At 44.1% G+C, this 22535-nt stretch overlaps 1 long non-coding RNA gene across 1 annotated transcript; it reads left to right on the top strand.

Annotated features, from left to right (window-relative positions):
* Positions 1-11438: 11438 nt before the first annotated feature.
* LOC130296333 (uncharacterized) lies at positions 11439-21191 on the top strand. The gene is made up of 3 exons (XR_008849178.1): positions 11439-11486; positions 14882-14945; positions 20836-21191. It is a non-coding gene; the product is annotated as an uncharacterized LOC130296333 (long non-coding RNA).
* The last annotated feature ends 1344 nt before the right edge of the window (positions 21192-22535 follow it).

The following is a 22535-nucleotide window of genomic DNA, read 5'->3' as shown; positions in this document are numbered from 1 at the left end:
GTGAAAAATCGGAAAATTGATGCTGACCGTTGAAGCCCTCTGGTGTCTTCCAAAAGTAAAAACACGTCAATTTTATGATGCAAACATAAAGTAGACATATTGTATATGTGAACCAAAAAAAATGTATTCGTAATATCCATTTTCCTTACAAGCAGAGAGCTTCAAAGTTAGAAAAATGCTAAATTTTCAAATTTTTCATCAAATTTACGGATTTTTCACCAAGAAAGGATGCAAGTATCGACAAAAATTTACCACTATGTTAAAGTAGAATATGTCACGAAAAAACAATCTCGGAATCAGAATGATAACTAAAAGCATTCCAGAGTTATTAATGTTTAAAGTGACAGTGGTCAGATGTTCAAAAAACGCTCCGGTCCTTAAGGCCAAAATGGGCTCCGTCCTGAAGGGGTTAATGGGGTACTCCAGGGAAGTATATGTATAAAAAGCTCCTTAGCCACCACACCTATATATGTTCCCTGTAAACGATCCTGCTCGATATGCATGGCTCCTGTGGCCTCTGTTGTCTTCTCTGGCTGCTTGATATTCTTTGCCATCCTTCCTTCCCCTTGCCTACATCTCCCAGCAATCATTGCAGCTCTGCTGTGCCAGCCAGCTCACTCTCTGAGAGCAGCCCCAACCCTCTTGCTTTGAGCAGCAGAGAAAGGTTCCCTGTCTGATTGGCTGAAGCTGCAAATACCTCCCAGTTCTCAGCACCAAAGAGAACATGGCTCATCAGTGTAAGGCAGAACTCACATGGTCTGTGTCTCTGAGGAGGGGTGGAGGGGCTGCTTTTAGAGAGGGGTTTGGACAGAGACAGAGTGGATGGCTGGATGATGTCATTCCCTTACTTCATGCATGTATGTGACAACTAAAGAGGGGAAACTGCTCTATATAGCTGATAAATGATATTTAGACAATATGCTGATGAGAGGGAAAGGATGGGCTATAGGTTTAACGTTCCTTGCAGTACCCCTTTAAAGCATTATGTCATTAAAAAAAAGTTTTACATGTCAATAGTTTAGATTAGACAGGTCTCCAACTGTTAGATATAGCATAGGTAGGCATCCAGTAACACCCAGTTCCCCAGCTTTTCACTTAATCCGTCTAAAGTGACTGTAATGGAGCTATTTTCTTGCAATCAGATGGACAGTGCACTGGTTATACCTAGTGATCATAGGGGTTTCAGCACTGAAACCCTGACCGATCTAAATATCTGGCATGTTTATGCAACATATGAATCTTTTAAATCACAGTGAGACTTTAAAAGGGAATATGTCACCTAGATTATTTTTTGAGATTGTAAATTTTTATTTTATTTTTGGTACATTATTATAGGAGAAGCCATATTGCCTGAGCTTTCTACACAGCATTTAATAATATTCTTTACAGGAAGTGCAATGGACATAGAAAACAAAATACTGTAACTGATTCCTAGAATTCTATGGGAGAGTTTCCCAAGCATGCCCTGTGACCTGTGCAGAGAAAATTAAGCAGGAAAAGAAAATAGGGAGTTGTGATCATCACCTATTGTGAATGGTGGATCCTGTATTATTTTTACACTGGTGTCAACTTCCATTGTAATTCTGTCTGTGATGAAAGTAAAGAAACAGCTAAAAATGGTCTCTGTAGAACAGGAAGTATCAGCTTACTATTAGGTTTAGTGGTTAGAATGAAAACTGCACGACTTCAAGATTATTTTATAATATACATAGTAAAATAGGAAATTAGAAAAAAATTACAAAAGTTGTTATCAAATATAAATATGATTAACATATCTAGCTGCAAATCAATTTTGTGCATAGGGAGTTATTTCTTATATTTATATATTAGATTTTACATTTACAAGTTTCAGTAAGAATAATACAAGAATACAACATTAAAACTCCACACCCCATAAGTCGCATATCACTGAGACACAACAACAGAGGAAAGCCACTTGTTTAGGGGACATAACCTATAGTCTGGCTGGGTCTTGCAGTGTCACAGACAGTCACAACCAGGCTAGCTGAAGGGGTCCAGAAGGTGTATCTACATTTCAAACAGCTAGTCCAGGAGGCATGGGAGGGCCACATTGCAAGTGATGCTCTTGGTTTCCAACTGGACCCTCCCTGATGCATGTGTCAGACAGGATGGTGGCTGGGGTGCCCTGATGGTGTGGTGCAGATTAAAACGCCTGGTACAGACATCTCCTCACACTTTGCTATCTAAGCCTGGACTCAAAACTAATTGGTTTAGACCAGATTTCCTTCCTTAAAGGGGTACTCTACCCCTAGACATTGTATTCCCTAATCAAAGGATAGGGAATAAGATGTTTGATTGTGGAGGTCTGGCACTGGTGCGGCACCCTGAAATCCACTGCAATGAGCAAATTCTGCTCTGTGCATGGCGACCACAGCCATCACACTCCCTCCATTCATGTCTATGGGAGGAAGCATGACGGCTAGCGGCCAAACTCCCCCCGATCAGATATTTTATCCCCTATCCTTTGAATAGGGGATAACATGTCTAGGGGTGGAGCACCCCTGGGGACCCCCGCAATCTCTCCTGCAGCACTCCCGTTCACCAGCTGCACAGAGTGAAGAATGATCCGAGGCTGATGACAGGCGATACAGGGGACGGAATATAGTGACATTACGGCCCGCCCCCTAGTGACATCACACTCCGCCCCCTCAATGCAAGCCTATGGGAGGGGGCATATCCACACCAGGCCCATTGAATTAAATGGACGAAGCGTTGTCTATGACTTTAGTGTTGTTGACGGCAGGTTTGGGGGTTGTATAAAGGAACAGATCCATGCCGGGTTTTAGTGGTGTTTGGTTGTTTGTGTGAGCTGATGTGTTTTTGCATGTTTTTAATTGTCATAAATCAGTTGTGAGAACTGCTACTTCTTTTGTTCATAATCATCCTAAGGTTCCTTTCACACTGCCCCGTCAAAAACGGCCGTTAAGCTCTCTTTTTTTTTTTTTGCTTTTGCCTTTAACGGACATTATTTGGAAGGGGCTTGCAGTAATTTTTCTTCCGCTATTCTCCCCTGATTTTTGGCAGTGTGAAAGGAGCCTAAGAGAGAAGCTGTTCCATCATCCTCCTGCAAATTCTTGTTCCTGTCTGCTACATCCCCCTCTCTGTGTGTGACTGCTTAATAGTCCTGAACGTAATACTACTCCAATTCTGTTGCAATCATCCTTTTCATTATTTCAGGCAGGTCTTCCTATCCTGTCCTACTACTATTCAGACCTATGGCAACTGACTACATGAAGGCATTATTAGCACCCCAGAAAGGGGGTTGCTGTAAGTGAAATCTGGATTTGAGGCCTAACAACCCGCTAGCGTTAATAAAACGTTTACATTTATTTCACAGGACTCGAAAAGGTGATCTCCTCCTTTTTGATTCCTGCTAAATAAAATTATACACTTGGAATTTGATTAGTAGATTACATTTGGTCGATTAAACTCAATGGACCTGATGGAGGTACATCTTGGTATACTTTGGCATACCTTTCTATGTGGATGGACACTCTGAACATAGAGCTCATTATAAGTGCAAACCAAGGCTATATCCAGGTTTTATCCTTCATTACTCCAGAACTTACAAGTGACTACAGCTCTGATGGGACATAGGGGGAGATTTATCAAAACCTTTTTAACAAGGCCTCTGCAAAATAAAAGAAGCAACCTGATTGGTTGCTATGGGCAACTTTTCCTTTGAACAGGTTTTGATATCCCTGTAGAGACTATGATCTCCCCCATAGTGAAGAGAATACACAATGATATCAGTGACTACAGGTGACATCTCTATAGTGAGGAGAATACACAATGATATCAGTGACTACAGGTGACATCTCTATAGTGAGGAGAATACACAATGATATCAGTGACTACAGGTGACGTCTTCTCTATAGTGAGGAGAATATACAATGATATCAGTGATTACAGGTGACGTCTTATCTATAGAAAGTAGAATACACAATGATATCACTGACTACAGGTGACATCTTCTCTATAGTGAGGAGCATACACAATGATATCAGTGACTACAGGTGACATCTCTGTAGTGAGGAGAATACACAATAATATCAGTGATTACAGGTGACATCTTCTCTATAGTGAGGAGAACACACAATGATATCAGTGACTACAGGTGACATCTCTATAGTGTGGAGAATACACAATGATATCAGTGATTACAGGGGACGTCTTCTCTATAGTGAGGAGAATACACAATGATATCAGTGACTACAGGTGAGATCTTCTCTATAGTGAGGAGAATACACAATGATATCAGTGACTACAGGTGACGTCTTCTCCATAGTGAGAAGAATACACAATGATATCAGTAACTACAGGTGAAATCTTCTCTATAGTGAGGAGAATACACAATGATATCAGTGACTACATGTGATGTCTTCTCTATAGTGAGGAGAATACACAATGATATCAGTGACTACAGGTGACGTCTTCTCTATAGTGAGGAGAATACACAATGATATCAGTGACTACAGATGATGTCTTCTCTATAGTGAGGAGAATACACAATGATATCAGTGACTACAGGTGACGTCTTCTCTACAGTGAGAATACACAATGATATCAGTGATTATAGGTGACGTCTTCTCTATAGTGAGAATACACAATTATATCAGTGACTACAGGTGACACCTCTATAGTGAGGAGAATACACAATAATATCAGGCGTTGGTTTGTGGGCTCAGGTATGTCCTTCATATAAGGATATACTGGCTAATGTCTCAATTTTACATCAGTTTTGAGGGTTAGCCAATGTCATTGTTACATCCACCACACCAGTGCATTTATGTTATGTTGTGTTTCTGTACTTCTCTATGTTCACATCCACACACCCATTCATCGGGTAAGGATGATATATGTTGGTCCTTGTGGTCGGTTGCAGACATCCTCCATTGTATGCATTTTTTGATGGGGATTGCCCATAGCAACGGACCATAAGTGCAGGACTTGCTATTCCCTATAAATGCACATCAGCATTTGAGCTCGAGCACTTCCTGACATTTTAGACCACGTTCTTGTTGTGTGTGTTCTATAGCGAGGAGAATACACAATTATATCAGTGACTACAGGTGACGTCTTCTCTACAGTGAGGAGAATACACAATGATATCAGTGATTACAGGTGACGTCTTCTCTATAGTGAGGAGAATACATAATTATATCAGTGACTACAGGTGACATCTCTATAGTGAGGAGAATACACAATAATATCAGTGATTACAGTTGACATCTTCTCTAAAGTGAGGAGAATACACAATGATATCAGTGATTACAGGTGACATCTCTATAGTGAGGAGAATACACAATGATATCAGTTACTACAGGTGACGTCTTCTCTATAGTGAGGAGAATACACAATGATATCAGTGACCACAGGTGACGTCTTCTCTATAGTGAGGAGAATACACAATGATATCAGTGACTACAGGTGATGTCTTCTCTATAGTCTTTCCTTATCTAATTCAGCTGGTACATACCGCCAGGAGTTCTTCAAGCTAAATTTTCACTCTGCAGAACTTAACACCCAGATGGTATTGGCTCCTCACTTCATCAGTGGATTCTGATCCTCTACATGAAAACAATAATAATTATAATACTGCCACACGCAGTATCCTCTGAATATAATACTACCCCACACTGTGCCCTCTGAATATAATACTACCCCACACGGCACTCTCAGAATATAATACTGTCCCACACTGCACTCTCTGAATATAATACTACCACACACTGTGCTCTCTGAATATAATACTACCCACACTGCACTCTCTGAATATAATACTGTCCCATACTGCACTCTCTGAATATAATACTACCACACACTGTGCTCTCTGAATATAGTACTACCACACACTGTGCTCTCTCAATATAATACTACCCCACACTGCACTCTCTGAATATAATACTACCCCACTCACTGCCCTCTGAATATAATACTACCCCAAATGGCACTCTCTGAATATAATACTGTCCCACACTGCACTCTCTGAATATAATACTACCACACAATGTGCTCTCTGAATATAATACTACCACACACTGTGCTCTCTGAATATAATACTACCCACACTGCACTCTCTGAATATAATACTACCCCACACACTGCCCTCTGAATATAATACTACCCCACACTGCACTCTCTGAATTTAATACTGTCCCACACTGCACTCTTTGAATATAATACTACCCCACACTGTGCCCTCTGAATAAAATACTACCACACACTGTGCTCTCCGAATATAATACTACCCCACACTGCACTCTCTGAATATAATACTACCCCACACTGTGCCCTCTGAATAAAATACTACCACACACTGCACTCTCTTTATATAATGCTACCCCACACACTGCCCTCTGGATATAATACTACCCCACACTGCACTCTATGAATATAATACTGTCCCACACTGTGCCCTTTGAATATAATACTACCCCACACTGTTTCCTCTGAATATAATACTACCCCACACTGCACTCTTTGAATATAATACTACACCACACTGTCCTCTCTGAATATAACCACACAATGCTCCCTCTGAATACAATACCGCAACATACTGTATCCCATAGAAACCATACCCCCCCAGAAATTCCTTATAACATACCACATGCCTCTGAAATATAAAAATAAAACACACTGTGCCCCAGATAATATAATTATACACTCCATATACTGTGCCTCCATATTATATCTCCAAATTATATACTGTGCCTCACTGCCTCGGGCTTGATTTTATATACTGTACCTCACCACCTTAGGGTTCATTCTCCCCCCCCCCCCATTTTATATACCACGTCTCATGACTGCCTGCCCTATTTCCATTTTATATACTGTGCCTCTGGTCAGCATTCCCCCATTAATGTGCCTGCATCGTGTCAGCATCTCAAACACCCCCACCACCATTACTGTGCCTCATGTCAGCATTATAACCCCCAACCTCCACATTACTGTGCCCCATTTCCCCCCAAGCTCCCCCCCCCACAGCTCTGCTACATGCATTGCACACACACAGCTCTGCTACATGCATTGCACACACAGCTCTCTACATATACTGCACGCACACACAGCTCTGCTACATGCACCGCACACACACACACAGCTCTCTACATATACTGCACACACACAGCTCTGCTACATGCATGCACTTCAAACACAGCTCTGCTACATGCACTACACACACACAGAGCTCTGCTACATTCACTACACAACCACAGCTCTGCTACATGCATTGCACACACACACAGCTCTCTACATGCACTGCACACACAGCTCTCTACATATACTGCACACACATAACTCTGCTGCATGCCCTACACAACCACAGTCTGCTACATGCATCACACCCTCAGCTCTCTACATGCACTACACACACACACACAGCACTGCTACATGCACTGCACACACACAGCTCTGCTACATGCATTGCACACACAGCTCTCTACATATACTGCACACACACAGCTCTGCTACATGCACTCCAAACAGCTCTCTACAGAAGCTTTGCTACATGCATTACACATACATAAAGCTCTCTACATGCACTACACACACTCACAGCTCTCTACATGTACAACACACACACAGCTCTGCTACATGCACTACACACACACACACACACAGCTCTGCTACATGTACTACACACATAACTCTGTACATGCACTACACACACAGCTCTGTACATGCACTACACACACAGCTCTCTACATGTTCTACACACACACAGCTCTGCTACATGCACTACACACACAGCTCTGCTACATGCACTACACACACACAGCTCTCTACATGCACTACACACACAGCTCTGCTACATGCACAACACACACAGCTCTCTACATGTACCACACACACACAGCTCTGTACATGCACTACACACACACACAGCTCTCTACATGTACTACACACACACACGGCTCTGCTACATGCACTACACACACAGCTCTCTACATGTACTACACACACAGCTCTGCTACATGCACTACACACACACAGCTCTCTACATGCACTACACACACAGCTCTGTACATGCACTACACACGCAGCTCTCTACATGTACTACATGCACACAGCTCTGTACATGCACTACACACACACAGCTCTCTACATGTGCTACACACACACAGCTTTGCTACATGCACTATACACACAGCTCTGCTACATGCACTACACACAGCTCTGCTACATGCACTAAACACACACACAGCTTTCTACATGTACTACACACACAGCTCTTCTACATGCACTACATACACACACAGCTCTGTACATGCACTACACACACACACAGCTTGCTACATGCACTACACATACACACAGGTCTCTACATGCACTACACACACAGGTCTCTACATGCATTACATACACACAGCTCAGCTACATGCCCTGCACACACACGGGTCTCTACATGTGCTACACACACACAGCTCTGTAACGTGCACTACACACACACACACAGTTCTGTACATGCACTACACACACACACACACACATGTCTCTAAATGCACTACACACACACACACAGGTCTCTATATGCATTACATACACACAGCTCAGCTACATGCACTGCGCACACACAGGTGTCTACATGTACTTCACACACACAGCTCTGTAACATGCACTACACACACACACAGCTCTGCTAAATGCACCACACACACACAGTTCTGTACATGCACTATACACACACACACACACACACACAGGTCTCTACATGCACTACACACACATATACACACACACACAGGTCTCTACATGCACTACACACACAGGTCTCTACATGCACTACACACATACACACAGTTCTGTACATGCACTACACACACAGGTCTCTACATGCACTACACACACACATATACACACAGGTCTCTACATGCACTACACATACACACACAGTTCTGTACATGCACTACACACATACACACACAGGTCTCTACATGCACTACACACACACATATACACACAGTCTCTACATGCACTACACACACACACACAGGTCTCTACATGCACTACACACACATACACAGGTCTCTACATGCACTACACACACATACACACAGGTCTCTACATGCACTACACACACATACACACACACACACACAGCTCGCTATATGCACTACACACACAGCTCTTCTACATGCACTACACACACACAGGTCTCTACATGCACTACATACACACACAGCTCTGTACATGCACTACACACACACAGCTTGCTACATGCACTACACATACACACAGGTCTCTACATGCACTACATACACACACAGGTCTCTACATGCACTACACACACAGCTCTCTACATGCATTACATACACACAGACACACAGCTCAGCTACATGCACTGCGCACACATGGGTCTCTACATGTGCTACACACACACAGCTCTGTAACATGCACTACACACACACACACACACACACACACAGCTCTGCTAAATGCACCACACACACACACAGTTCTGTACATGCACTACACACACACACAGGTCTCTACATGCACTACACACACACACAGGTCTCTACATGCACTACACACACACAGCTCTCTACATGCATTACATACACACAGCTCAGCTACATGCACTGCGCACACACAGGTCTCTACATGTACTTCACACACACAGCTCTGTAACATGCACTACACACACACACACAGCTCTGCTAAATGCACCACACACACACAGTTCTGTACATGCACTACACACACACACACACACACACAGGTCTCTACATGCACTACACACACATATACACACACAGGTCTCTACATGCACTACACACACAGGTCTCTACATGCACTACACACATACACACAGTTCTGTACATGCACTACACACACACAGGTCTCAACATGCACTACACACACACACACACATACACACACACAGGTCTCTACATGCACTACACATACACACACAGTTCTGTACATGCACTACACACACATACACACACAGGTCTCTACATGCACTACACACACACATATACACACACAGTCTCTACACACACACACAGGTCTCTACATGCACTACACACACATACACACAGGTCTCTACATGCACTACACACACATACACACAGGTCTCTACATGCACTACACACACATACACACACACACAGCTCGCTATATGCACTACACACACAGATCTCTACATGCTCCACACACAGCTCTCTACATGCACTACACACACAGGTCTCTACATGCACTACACACACATACACACACAGGTCTCTACATGCACTACACACACATACACAGGTCTCTACATGCACTTCACACACATACACACACACAGGTCTCTACATGCTCCACACACACACACACACACACACACACACATACAGGTCTCTACATGCTCCACACACACACACAGCTCTCTACATGCACTACACACACACACAGGTCTCTACATGCTCCACACACAGCTCTCTACATGCACTACACACACACATACACACACACACAGGTCTATACATGCACTGCACACACATACACACACACACACACACAGGTCTCTACATGCTCCACACACAGCTCTCTACATGCACTACACACACATGTCTCTACATGCTCCGCACACAGCTCTCTACATGCACTACACACACATGTCTCTACATGCACTACACACACATACACACACACAGGTCTCTACATGCTACACACACAGCTCTCTACATGCACTACACACACATGTCTCTACATGCTTCGCACACAGCTCTCTACATGCACTACACACACATGTCTCTACATGCACTACACACACATATACACACACACAGGTCTCTACATGCTCCACACACAGCTCTCTACATGCACTACACACACATACACAGGTCTCTACATGCTCCACCCACCCACACCCACCCACACACACACACACACACACACACACACACATACAGGTCTCTACATGCTCCACCCACACACACACACACACACACACATACAGGTCTCTACATGCTCTACACACACACACACACACACACACACAGCTCTCTACATGCACTACACACACACACACAGCTCTCTACATGCACTACACACACACACACAGCTCTCTACATGCACTACACACACATATACACACACAGCTCTCTACATGCACTACACACACACACACACACACAGCTCTCTACATGCACTACACACACACACACACACACAGCTCTCTACATGCACTACACACACACACAGCTCTCTACATGCACTACACACACACACACAGAGGTCTCTACATGCACTCTATAGCCACAGTATTCACTACCTGCACCTTCCTAGGAGTACAGTACCACAGAATACTCGGCCTGACTCCCCCCATGTGACTGATCACATGGTCAAAGGTCACAGAAGGTCCTTTAGCCCTGCAGCCTCTGCGGAGCTGTTCTCTTGCTGCTCCATGTGTCCCTGATATAGGGCTGTCAGGAAGGAGAGCTCTGGGGTCAGCAGGGGAGGATGGGATGAATGTAAGTGTGGGATAGCATCTGGGTACGTCAGGGTGTCACCCGGTGTGGACTGCCCCCCCCCCCTATAGCAACGCTACTGTCAAGATCAGTGCTTGGACATTTGAAAAGCTTTGCAAAATCTTGACAATATCTGGAACTGGTGAAACCTTTACCATCCAGTATTAAAAAAAAAGCATAGCTACTTAATTTTCCAAAACAAGCACCACAACATAGCCCATCGCATGTTGAAGGCAGCATCAACATACGATGCTTTTGTATGTTGGGGCCATCGCATAAACCGCTATCCGGCAGCGCTGACTGCTTCAGCTGCTGCCAGATAGCTGTTTAATGTGCTCTGGTAAGTGTCAGTCACCTGTTCCCGCCGCTCTGGAACGTCCTCTTGAGGCTCCGCTGCATAGCCATTGCTCTCCTTCGTCGTCATCACGTCGCCGCACACGTCGTCCTGTCATCCAATAGGAGCGGCGTGCGCAGCGACGTGATAACGGTGATGAAGAGCAACGATCCCAGACAGCAGTGACGGTCCGGAGGGGCGGGGACACCCCGGGGATGTGATGACGGCAATGGGGAGTAGGGATCGACTGATATCGATTCTTTAGGGCAGATACCGATACTGATACTCTGGGGAGGTTAGGGCCGATAGTCAATAACTTATACCAATATTCCGGTATAAGTTATCGGCTATTTATCACAAACCCCTCCCCCAGCGACACCGCTGCAGATCATTGATTTAAAGCGGGCACTTTAAATCAATGAACTGCAGCGGCTTTTGCGGTGCCATAGACCGCCGCCGCCAGAGACCACCCCGCTTCTCTCCCTCTGCCTGTCCTGGAGTCCTCCTGAGTCCTATCACCGCCCCCCCACCACCACCACCACACACCCCACCGCGCTGCCCCATTGCCTCCCCCATTCCCGGTTTTATAATTACCTGTTCCCGGGTCCGTGCTACTTCTGGCTCCAGCGGCGTCCTCCTGCGCTGTCACTGTGTGCACTGACGGTGACGTCGCATTGAGGACGTCACTCGTCATTGCGCAGCGCACATTGTAACACAGGACGCAGCAGGAGCCAGAAGTAGCATGGACCCCGGGTACAGGTAATTATAAAACCATAAAACCGGAGATGGGGGAGGCAATGGGGCAGCGGCGGTCTCTGGACGGCACGGGGGTCCCGGAGGTGCGGGGGGCCTTATCGTCAAGGTAATTGCCGATAACGTCCAAAATCGTGAATATTGGCCGATAATATCGGCCATACCGATAATCGGTCGATCCCTAATGGGGAGCGATGTTCCAGGGCAGCGGTGACGGTCCGGAGCGGCGGGGACACGTGAGTATAACTTTCTATATTACTATTGCACGGATCCCTCAACATATGATGGATTCAAGTAACGATGGTTCATTTGTAACGAATTACCATCGTATGTGGAGGGATCACTGTACACACATATGACAGGTATCTTAGTGGAAATGTAGCAATTCATGACAATCATTTCTGTTACTGTCTCACATCTTAGTTTACATACTTGTGTGCATACAGATGACCGGGAACATAGAGAAGGGGGAGAACATTTTGCACATTTCCATTCCATACTAATGTTATCATGCTTCTGACAGGAATGCAAGGACATGTTATATTATGGTGGGAGATCTATATGCTTAGGTCATCATGACAAATCCTGGGCTCAGGAGATCCTTTTACCATAAATACTAGTAAACTGTAATAGACTGACTCAGAGTGTAAAAGATTCAAGCAAACTTACTTTAAACATTATGTTCACTGCTCAAAAAAATAAAGGGAACACTTAAACAACACAATGTAACTCCAAGTCACTCACACTTCTGTGAAATCCCACTGTCCACTCAGGAAGCAACACTGATTGACAATCAATTTCACATGTTGTTGTGCAAATGGAACAGACAACAGGTGGAAATTATAGGCAATTAGCAAGACACCCCCAATAAAGGAGTGGTTCTGCAGGTGGTGTCCACATACCACTTTTCAGTTCCTATGCTTCCTGGCTGATGTTTTGGTCACTTTTGAATGCTGGCGGTGCTTTCACTCTAGTGGTAGCATGAGACGGAGTCTACAACCCACAGAAGTGGCTCAGGTAGTGCAGCTCATCCAGGATGGCACATCAATGCGAGCTGTGGCAAGAAGGTTTGCTGTGTCTGTCAGCGTAGTGTCCAGAGCATGGAGGCACTACCAGGAGACAGGCCAGTACATCAGGAGACCTGGAGGAGGCCAACAACCCAGCAGCAGGACCACTACTTCCATCTTTGTGCAAGGAGGAGCACTGCCAGAGCCCTGCAGAATGACCTCCAGCAGGCCACAAATGTGCATGTGTCCACTCAAACGGTCAGAAACAGACTGCATGAGGGTGGTATGAGGGCCCGACGTCCACAGGTGGGGGTGTGCTTACAGCCTAACACCGTGGAGGATGTTTGGCAAATTGCCAGAGAACACCAAGATTGGCAAATTCGCCACTGGCGCCGAGTGCTCTTCACAGATGAAAGCAGGTTCACACTGAGCACATGTGACAGAGTCTGGAGACGCTGTGGAGAACGTTCTGCTTCCTGCAACATCTTTCAGCATGACCGGTTTGGTGGTGGGTCAGTAATGGTGTGGGGTGGCATTTCTTTGGGGGGCTGCACAGTCCTCCATGTGCTTGCCAGAGGTAGCCTGACTGCCATTAGGTACCGAGATGAGATCCTCAGACCCCTTGTGAGACCATATACTGGTGCCGTTGGCCCTGGGTTCCTCCTAATGCAAGACAATGCTAGACTTCATGTGGCTGGAGTGTGTCAGCAGTTCCTGCAAGAGGAAGGCATTGGTGCTATGGACTGGCCCCCCCGTTCCCCAAACCTGAATCTGATACGCCATGTTGCACCACAGACTGTCCAGGAGTTGGCGGATGCTTTAGTCCAGGTCTGGGAGGACATCCCTCAGGAGACCATCCACCACCTCATCCGGAGCATGTCCAGGCATTGTAGGGAGGTCATACGGGCACGTGGAGGCCACACACACTACTGAGCCTCATTTTGACTTGTTTTAAGGACATTACATCAAAGTTGGATCAGCCTGTAGTGTGGTTTTCCACTTTGATTTTGAGTGTGACTCCATATCCAGAGCTCCATGGGTTGATAAATTTGATTTCCATTGATAATTTTTGTGTGATTTTGTTGTCAGTACATTCAACTATGTAAAGACGAAAGTATTTCATACGATTAGTTCATTCATTCAGACATAGGATGTGTTATCTTAGTGTTCCCTTTATTTTTTTGAGCAGTGTATATCTAGTATATCCATATACTACAAACAGATAAAGATAAAAATACTATGGGAAAAATACATAAGGATAGGCTATGAATGTGCCACCTCTGATTGTGAGCCTCTTATTCCAGTGAATGGGCAAGAAGTCCTGAAGCGCTGCCCTGTCTCAGGGCTTTGGACTCGACTTAAACATAGGTAAGTGGTGGATAAGAAAGGACATCAATGCATATTTCTGGAACCCTCTTTGAAGACTGTCCTAGTCCTCTGCTTTTTATTAAGATTCTTTTAGAAAAATTTATTAAGGAGCTATACATCCCACAGCTTTCATAGTGTATATGATTTTATGCATAAAAATCATATAGAATTGTATTTCGACGTATCCATCGACATTTATTCACAAAAAGTATCCAACTCATGCATCCATTTTGATCTGTTTAAGTTTTTATCAGATTTTTGCATGGAAAACCATCACTGACCATTTTTTTGTCCTAAATCATATTTGTTGTTTTAACATTACTCTCAATGCACATTTTGTTCTCTTTAATCATACTTTTTTTTTTATTCTTCTTTTTTTATTGTTTTTACACATTAGAGTAGGAAAAGCCTAGGAAAAAGGGAGAAATATAAAACTGATACTATTGTATTAAACAAAACTGACAAAAAATTTGTGAAAACCTGCTAAGGCTGGGTTCACACTACGATTTTCTATACAGTTTTTGGATACGTTTTTTTTTACCCCATTAATTCATGTGGTGGAGACTGTGCACCAGATTTATGACATGGTGCAGGGCAATTTTTGATTTTTTTTGTGCGACTTTTTATTCCCTGCGACAAAATGTGCGACTTTTTTTAAAATGCGGTCCACAGTCAGTTCTGTAAGCCAAATCACGGCTGGTGTAGATTTGCGCCTCAGTTAGCGCAGTTGCGACAAAAGATGCAACAAACTAAAAAGTCGCATATGATGAATTCCTTACCACTGCAGGATATCACCTGAAATCACCACTTGGTATGTTCCTTTTGAAAAACTTCTAAAGCAAAAGTCGCAATGAAAAGTCTTAAAACAGCAACTGAGACAAACTGTGAGACAAATGTACACCACAAAACCAGGATAAAACCAAAATATACATTCCCTCCCCCCCCCCCCCCAAAAAGGGGATAAGTAACTGATCGTGGGGGTCTGACCGCTCGGGCCCCCTGCGCTCACTGGAATGGGACCCAGTGCTCAGTGAGGAGCGTGTGCTGCAGCCGGCACATGCTCCATTCATTCCTATAGGAGCGCCGAAAAGACCCGAGTACAGCTCATTGGTGCTCCCATAGAAATGAATGAAGCGCATGCGTTTTACCAGTAGAGGGCAGGCGCTCCTCACTGAGAGTGCCAGGGTCCAATCCCGGTGATCACAGGGGCCCCAGCTGTCGGACCCCCCGCGATCAGCTACTCATACCCTATACTGGAGTACTCCTTTATAAGAGCATCTGTCCAATGGTAATATCCCTTTAACCCCTTAACGACGAAGGACGTATATTTACGTCCTCCGCCGTCTCCCGCGATATGCCACGGGGTCACACGGTGTCCCCGCGTCATATCGGGTCGGTCCCAGCGGCTATCAACAGCCGGGACCCGCGGCTAATACAGGACATGACCGATCGCGGTGATGCCCTGTATTAACAAAAAAAAATTTAAAAAAAATCATCAAAAGAGTATTACTATTAGTGTGTAAATTAAGGGGTCACCGAAAAAACACTAAGACTTAACCTTTATTTAGTTGCGTTTAAAATGGCAGAAAAAACCTGCTCAAAAAAACTATAAATAAAAGAAAAAAATATGTGAAGTGACTATAAGTACACCATTGGGGGTCCACATCACACCACCAAAAAATATGATAATTAATATGAACCTAGTCAGCCGTTGATATAGTTTAGGTTCTATATAGTCGTCCTCTCTAAAGGTGGGGGTATAGGTAAGGGTAACCACAGGGGAGGTCCTAGGGGAATTGGTCAGGCCCAGTAGTTGTGATTGGCTACTACCTGCCACTCTCCCTAGTGTCCCCTAACTGCTAGGCCTAGCCCTAGGCGGAGTTAACGCCCTGATAAGGGCGGCCCCGCTCTGGAACCTAGTCTGCACTTAACCTATATGCCCTGATATAAGACAATATAGGAAAGAGGCTAACTGTCTCACTGGGGAGCCCTAATTAGCTAAATGGATAGGAAGGAAAAATCCTAGCTATACAATGAATAACCAGATATAGCTCAAGCAGGCTAGGTTGCTTATACAAATATCTCCCAATGCGTGCTCTGGCTGTTTAAAGATATATACTCTAAATGGCATAGTAACTCAGATGTAAGAAGAGCACTACCATTATTATCAATAAAATTCAAAACCTTTGTGTACTGTATCAGAAAAATTCAATTGATGACGTCAGAAAAATAACTACAGTACAGCAGTAAAAACCAACACCGCCACTTAGGGTCTATAAACAAGCGAGATATATGTATCTAAAAAAAAAAAATATACTTATCAAAATTATGAAGGCTGACAAGGAATGTCCCAACACGTTTCACGCCCCCCCCCACCCCCACCCCCCCCCCCCCCCTTCATCAGGGGACGATTTGGGGGCTGTATGAAAATCCTAGATGGAGTCTTGATGGCCGATGGTTGAGCAACAGTGATGGTAGCTGCTGGTGCCCTGTATTAACCCTCCAGATGCGGCGATCAAAGCTGGCCGCTGCGTCTGAGGTGAAAGTGAAAGTAACCCGGCTGCTCAGTTGAGTTGTTCGGGACCGCCGCGGTGAAATCGCGGCGTCCCGAACAGCTTACAGGACACCGGGAGGGCCCTTACCTGCCTCGGTGTCCGATCGACGAATGACTGCTCCGTGCCTGAGATCCAGGCAGGAGCAGTCAAGCGCCGATAACACTGATCACAGGCGTGTTAATACACGCCAGTGATCAGCATGAGAGATCAGTGTATGCAGTGTTATAGGTCCCTATGGGACCTATAACACTGCAAAAAAAAAGTGTTAAAGGGGTTCTCCCTTGTTTATACTGTTTTTTGTTATTATGTTTGTGTGTTTTGTGTGTATAAGTATGTGTTTTTTTTGTGTGTGTTGTGATTATGTATATATACATAATCACAACACACATAAAAAAAACACATACTTATACACACATAACACACAAACATAATAACAAAAAACAGTATAAACAAGGGAGAACCCCTTTAATAAAGGTAATTTAACCCCTTCCCTAATAAAAGTTTGAATCACCCCCCTTTTCCCATAAAAAAAATAAAACAGTGTAAATAAAAATAAACAAATGTGGTATCGCCGCGTGTGTAAATGTCTGAACTATAAAAATATATTGTTATTTAAACCGCATGGTCAATGGCGTACAGGTAAAAAAAATCAAAAGTCCAAAAAAGCGTATTTTTGGTAACTTTTTATACTATTAAAAAATGAATAAAAAGTGATCAAAAAGTCCGATCAAAACAAAACTGGTACTGATAAAAACTTCAGATCACGGAGCAAAAAATTAGTCCTCATACCGCCCTGTACGTGGAAAAATAAAAAAGTTATAGGGGTCAAAAGAGGACATTTTTAAACGTATACATTTTCCTGCATGTAGTTATGATTTTTTTCCAAAGTAGGACAATATCCAACCTATATAAGTAGGGTATCATTTTAATCGTATGGACCTACAGAATAATGATAAGGTGTCATTTTTACAGAAATATGTACTGCGTAGAAACGGAAGCCCCCAAAAATTACAAAATGGCATTTTTCTTTGATTTTGTCGCACAATGATTTTTTTTCCCGTTTCGCGGTGAATTTTTGGGTAAAATGACTAAGGTCACTGCAAAGTAGAATTGGTGATGCAAAAAATAAGCCATTATATGGATTTTTAGGGGGAAAATTGAAAGGGTTATGATTTTTAAAAGGTAAAGAGGAAAAAACTAAAGTGCAAAAACTGAAAAACCCTGCGTCCTTAAGGGGTTAAAGAGTACCTGTCATCAAACCATATTTTCTAAACTAACTCAGATCATATTCCCTAACTACTCCTAACACTTAAAAAAAATAGTGTTTTTTTTTTTTTTTTTTCAATTAAAAAGAATTCTGAGCTTTAACCTCTTCAGGACACAGGGCTTATGGATACGCCCTGCATTCCGAGTCCTTAAGGACCCATGGGAAATCCGATCCCCACCGCTAGCCGGTTGGGGACCGGAGCCGGATGCCTGCTGAAATCATTCAGCAGGCACCCTGACACATCGCCCAGGGGGGTCCTGAGACCCCCCCATGTCGGCGATCGTTGAAAATCGCATGTCAATTCAGACATGCGATTTTCTCCAATTCCGGGCTGATCAGATCTCTGGTGACCCGATCACCCGGAAAATAGGGCTGATCGGAGCTGTCAGCAACAGCCCCAATCAGCCTTAAGGATAGGAGTGAGGTCGCACAGCTGCGATCTCCTCCTATCCCCTGCCATTACTCAGAACGGAGTTCTGACCAACGGAAGCGCAGGATGCCCGCCCCTGGATGTCAAGGGGCTCTGGGAAGAAGATGGAGGCCGTACCTGCAGGAGAAGATGCCTGGGAACCTGGGATCTTCGCTGGAGCCTGCTGGATCTTTGCTCAGGTAGGGAATCGACAGTGGGGGGGGGGAATTGAAAGTGAAAGTAAATTGATTTTTACTGTGGCAACCACTAGGGGGGCCAAACTGCAACTCCCAGCATGCCCAGACAGCCGAAGGCTGTCTGGGCATGCTGGGAGTTGTAGTTTTGCAACATCTGGAGGGTCACAGTTTGGGGACCACTGTTACAGTGGTGCCCAAACAGTAGCCTTCCAGATGTTGCCAAACTACAACTCTCAGCATGCCTCGACTGCCCAGGCCTGCTGGGAGTTCTAGTTCTGTAACATCTGTCCCTTCAGATTTAGCAATTTTCATGACATTTTTGAAAATTGCTGCTCTACTTTGAAGCCCTCTAATTTTTTCAAAAAGCAAAAGTATGTCCATTTTATAATGCCAACATAAAGTGGACATATTGTATTTGTGAAGAAAAATAAAATGTATTTGGAATATCCATTTTCCTTACAATTAGAGAGCTTCAAAGTTAGAAAAATGCAAAATTTTCAAAATTTTCATGAAATTTTGGGATTTTTCACCAAAAAGGATGCAATTAACGCCGAAAATTTACCACCAAAATAAAGTAGAATATGTCACGAAAAAACTATCTCAGAATCAGAATATTCGGTAAAAGCGTTTTCGTGTTATTAATTCGTAAAGTGACGGTGGTCAGAATTGCGAAAAAGGGCTCAGTCCTTAAGGTGAAAAAGGGCTGCGTCCTTAAGGGGTTAAAAAGCTCTGTATCATACCTTTTACCTTGCTCACATTGTGTGAGCTCCCGGCAGGAGAAAGTGGGTGTTCCCCAGCAGGAGCAATGTCACTGAAGCCTGTGAGAGCTGTGCCTCACCATGTCTTATAATTACATAAGGAACAATATATTAAAAGTTTAGTTTGGTGACAGGTACTCTTTAAAGGGAACCAATCATCAGATTTTACCCTATAAAATGCTTGGCAAAGCGTTATATAGGGTAAAATTGTTGTCCTCACCATTCCCGGGGGATGCTCCTGCCCCCAGGGATGGTGAAGATATGAAGTTAAAAACTAGTCACCGCCACCACCGTAAGTAGTCACCTGGGCGGGGAGCTCCACTCACCTATTCCCGTTCTTCGGCCGGCAGCGACGCCCCCTCCGCTTGATTGATGGGCCGCGTCATTGTTCCGCTCACTGAACAGACGGAGCAGAGTGATGACGCTGCCCATCAATCAAGCGGAGGGGGCGTCGCTCCCGGCCGAAGAACAGGAGTAGATGAGAAGAGCTCCCCGCCCAGGTGACTACTTACGGCGGCGGCGGTGACTAGTTTATAACTTCATATCTTCACCATCCCTGGGGGCAGGAGCGTACCCCGGGAATGGTGAGGACAACAATTTTACCCTATATAACGCTTTGCCAAGCATTTTATAGGGTAAAATCTGATGATTGGTTCCCTTTAAGTTTACTGTATTGAACATGTCATTCTGTAGTCTAATCTCAGGGCCTCTGATACTTTATGATGCTACCAAAGCCTTGTGCGGAAGTTGGACCGCACTGCGCCAAGCTTCTCCAGATGCAAATCGTATGTCGGAATGCAGCAAGCCATATATTGATATAAAGCAAGCGGCAGGTCGGGCTCACAAAGACTTTAAAGTGGACGACATGAGATCCCTATGGTAGCAGGAAATGAAAGTGATGAAGTGGGATTAAAGGAACAGCTCTTAAAGCCACTTACTCCCTTTGGCAGACACAGAGAGCGCTTGAGAAGCTTGTGGTTTAATTAATCCCCCTCAGCCAATAAGAGGATCACATAGAAACACTTGTATTTTCTGTACATTCACTGCCAGCCGGGAGCTAGAATAGGCCATATAGCTATGTCTGGGAGCACTGTTTCCACTTTTATTCTATAAAGGGTCATTCAAACTATTAAAAATATAGGGGGGGGGGGGGTATTTATCAATTTTGCCTGTTGACAGTTTCTTTTTACCCTTTTTTTTTCACTTTGATTTTCGTGGACATGCACCAAATTTATCATTTGGTGCAAGTTGTTAGTAATTTTGGCTCAAATGTTGAAATCAGCTGTTCACAGCGCCTTTTACACAGAACTTACCCCCACAGAGGACGCGTATTTTACCCTGTAGAGCAGCCATTTCGGAGTCCCTCCTGCAGTATATCAGCAAGCGACGTAAGTTATTTTCTTTTGTGGGGTTTATATATATATATATATATATATACACATATACAGTGATCCCTCAACTTACAATGGCCTCAACATACAATGGTCTTTTCTGGACCATTGTAAGTTGAAACCAGACTCAACATACAATGTAGAGAGAGTCCAGATCTATGAAATGTGTCAATGACCGGAAGATCTGACCAATCAGAATGGGCATTTTACTGATAAAACACCTGTATTACTTAAGCGTATGCACTGACTGATGTCTGGTAGCGCCTCCCTACAGTACAGAGAGATACTACATTTTCTGTACTCTTTACCTGTACCAGGGTTACCTGCTCCTTTGGACACCAGGTGAGGGCGACTCCATGTTACTCTTTTTAGGACATTGCGTGTTCTGTACAGGACCCCGAAGAAGCTCCTGTCCTCTACATAGACCAGTGTTTCCCAAGAAGGGTGCCCCCATCTGTTGCAAAACAACAACTCCCAGCATGCCCGGACAGCCTTTGGTGGTCCGGGCATGCTGGGAGTTGTAGTTTTGCAAAAGCTGGAGGCTCCCTGTTTGGGAAACACTGACATAGACAGTGATTTACAGCTCCCAGCAGATCTTTATTACTTTTATATATAAGGATTTGCTTTATCTATATTAGTTATCTACTTATTTTTCTTTAATCCTCACTTTTTCCTATTTTTGGATGACATTTTGGTGGCTTTAGAACCAATTACCAGGTTTCCATAGAGTTCTGGTCTCAACATACAATGGTCATCCTGGAACCAATTCATATAGTAACTTGAGGGACCACTGTATATATATATCATGTGAAATGGATTTTATCTTTAACTTGAGTGGTTTTTTTTTTTTGGTTACTTTAGTGCAGTGGTCTTCAACCTGCGGACCTCCAGATGTTGCAAAACTACAATTCCCAGCATGCCCGGACAGCCGTTGGCTGTCCGGGCATGCTAGGAGTTGTAGTTTTGCAACATCTGGAGGGCCACAGTTTGAAGACCGCTGCTTTAGTGCTTAC

The sequence above is a fragment of the Hyla sarda genome, chromosome 12 (genome assembly GCF_029499605.1).
Source record: "Hyla sarda isolate aHylSar1 chromosome 12, aHylSar1.hap1, whole genome shotgun sequence".
Classification (NCBI taxonomy): Eukaryota; Metazoa; Chordata; class Amphibia; order Anura; family Hylidae; genus Hyla; species Hyla sarda.
This window is presented reverse-complemented; position numbering and strand designations above follow the sequence as displayed.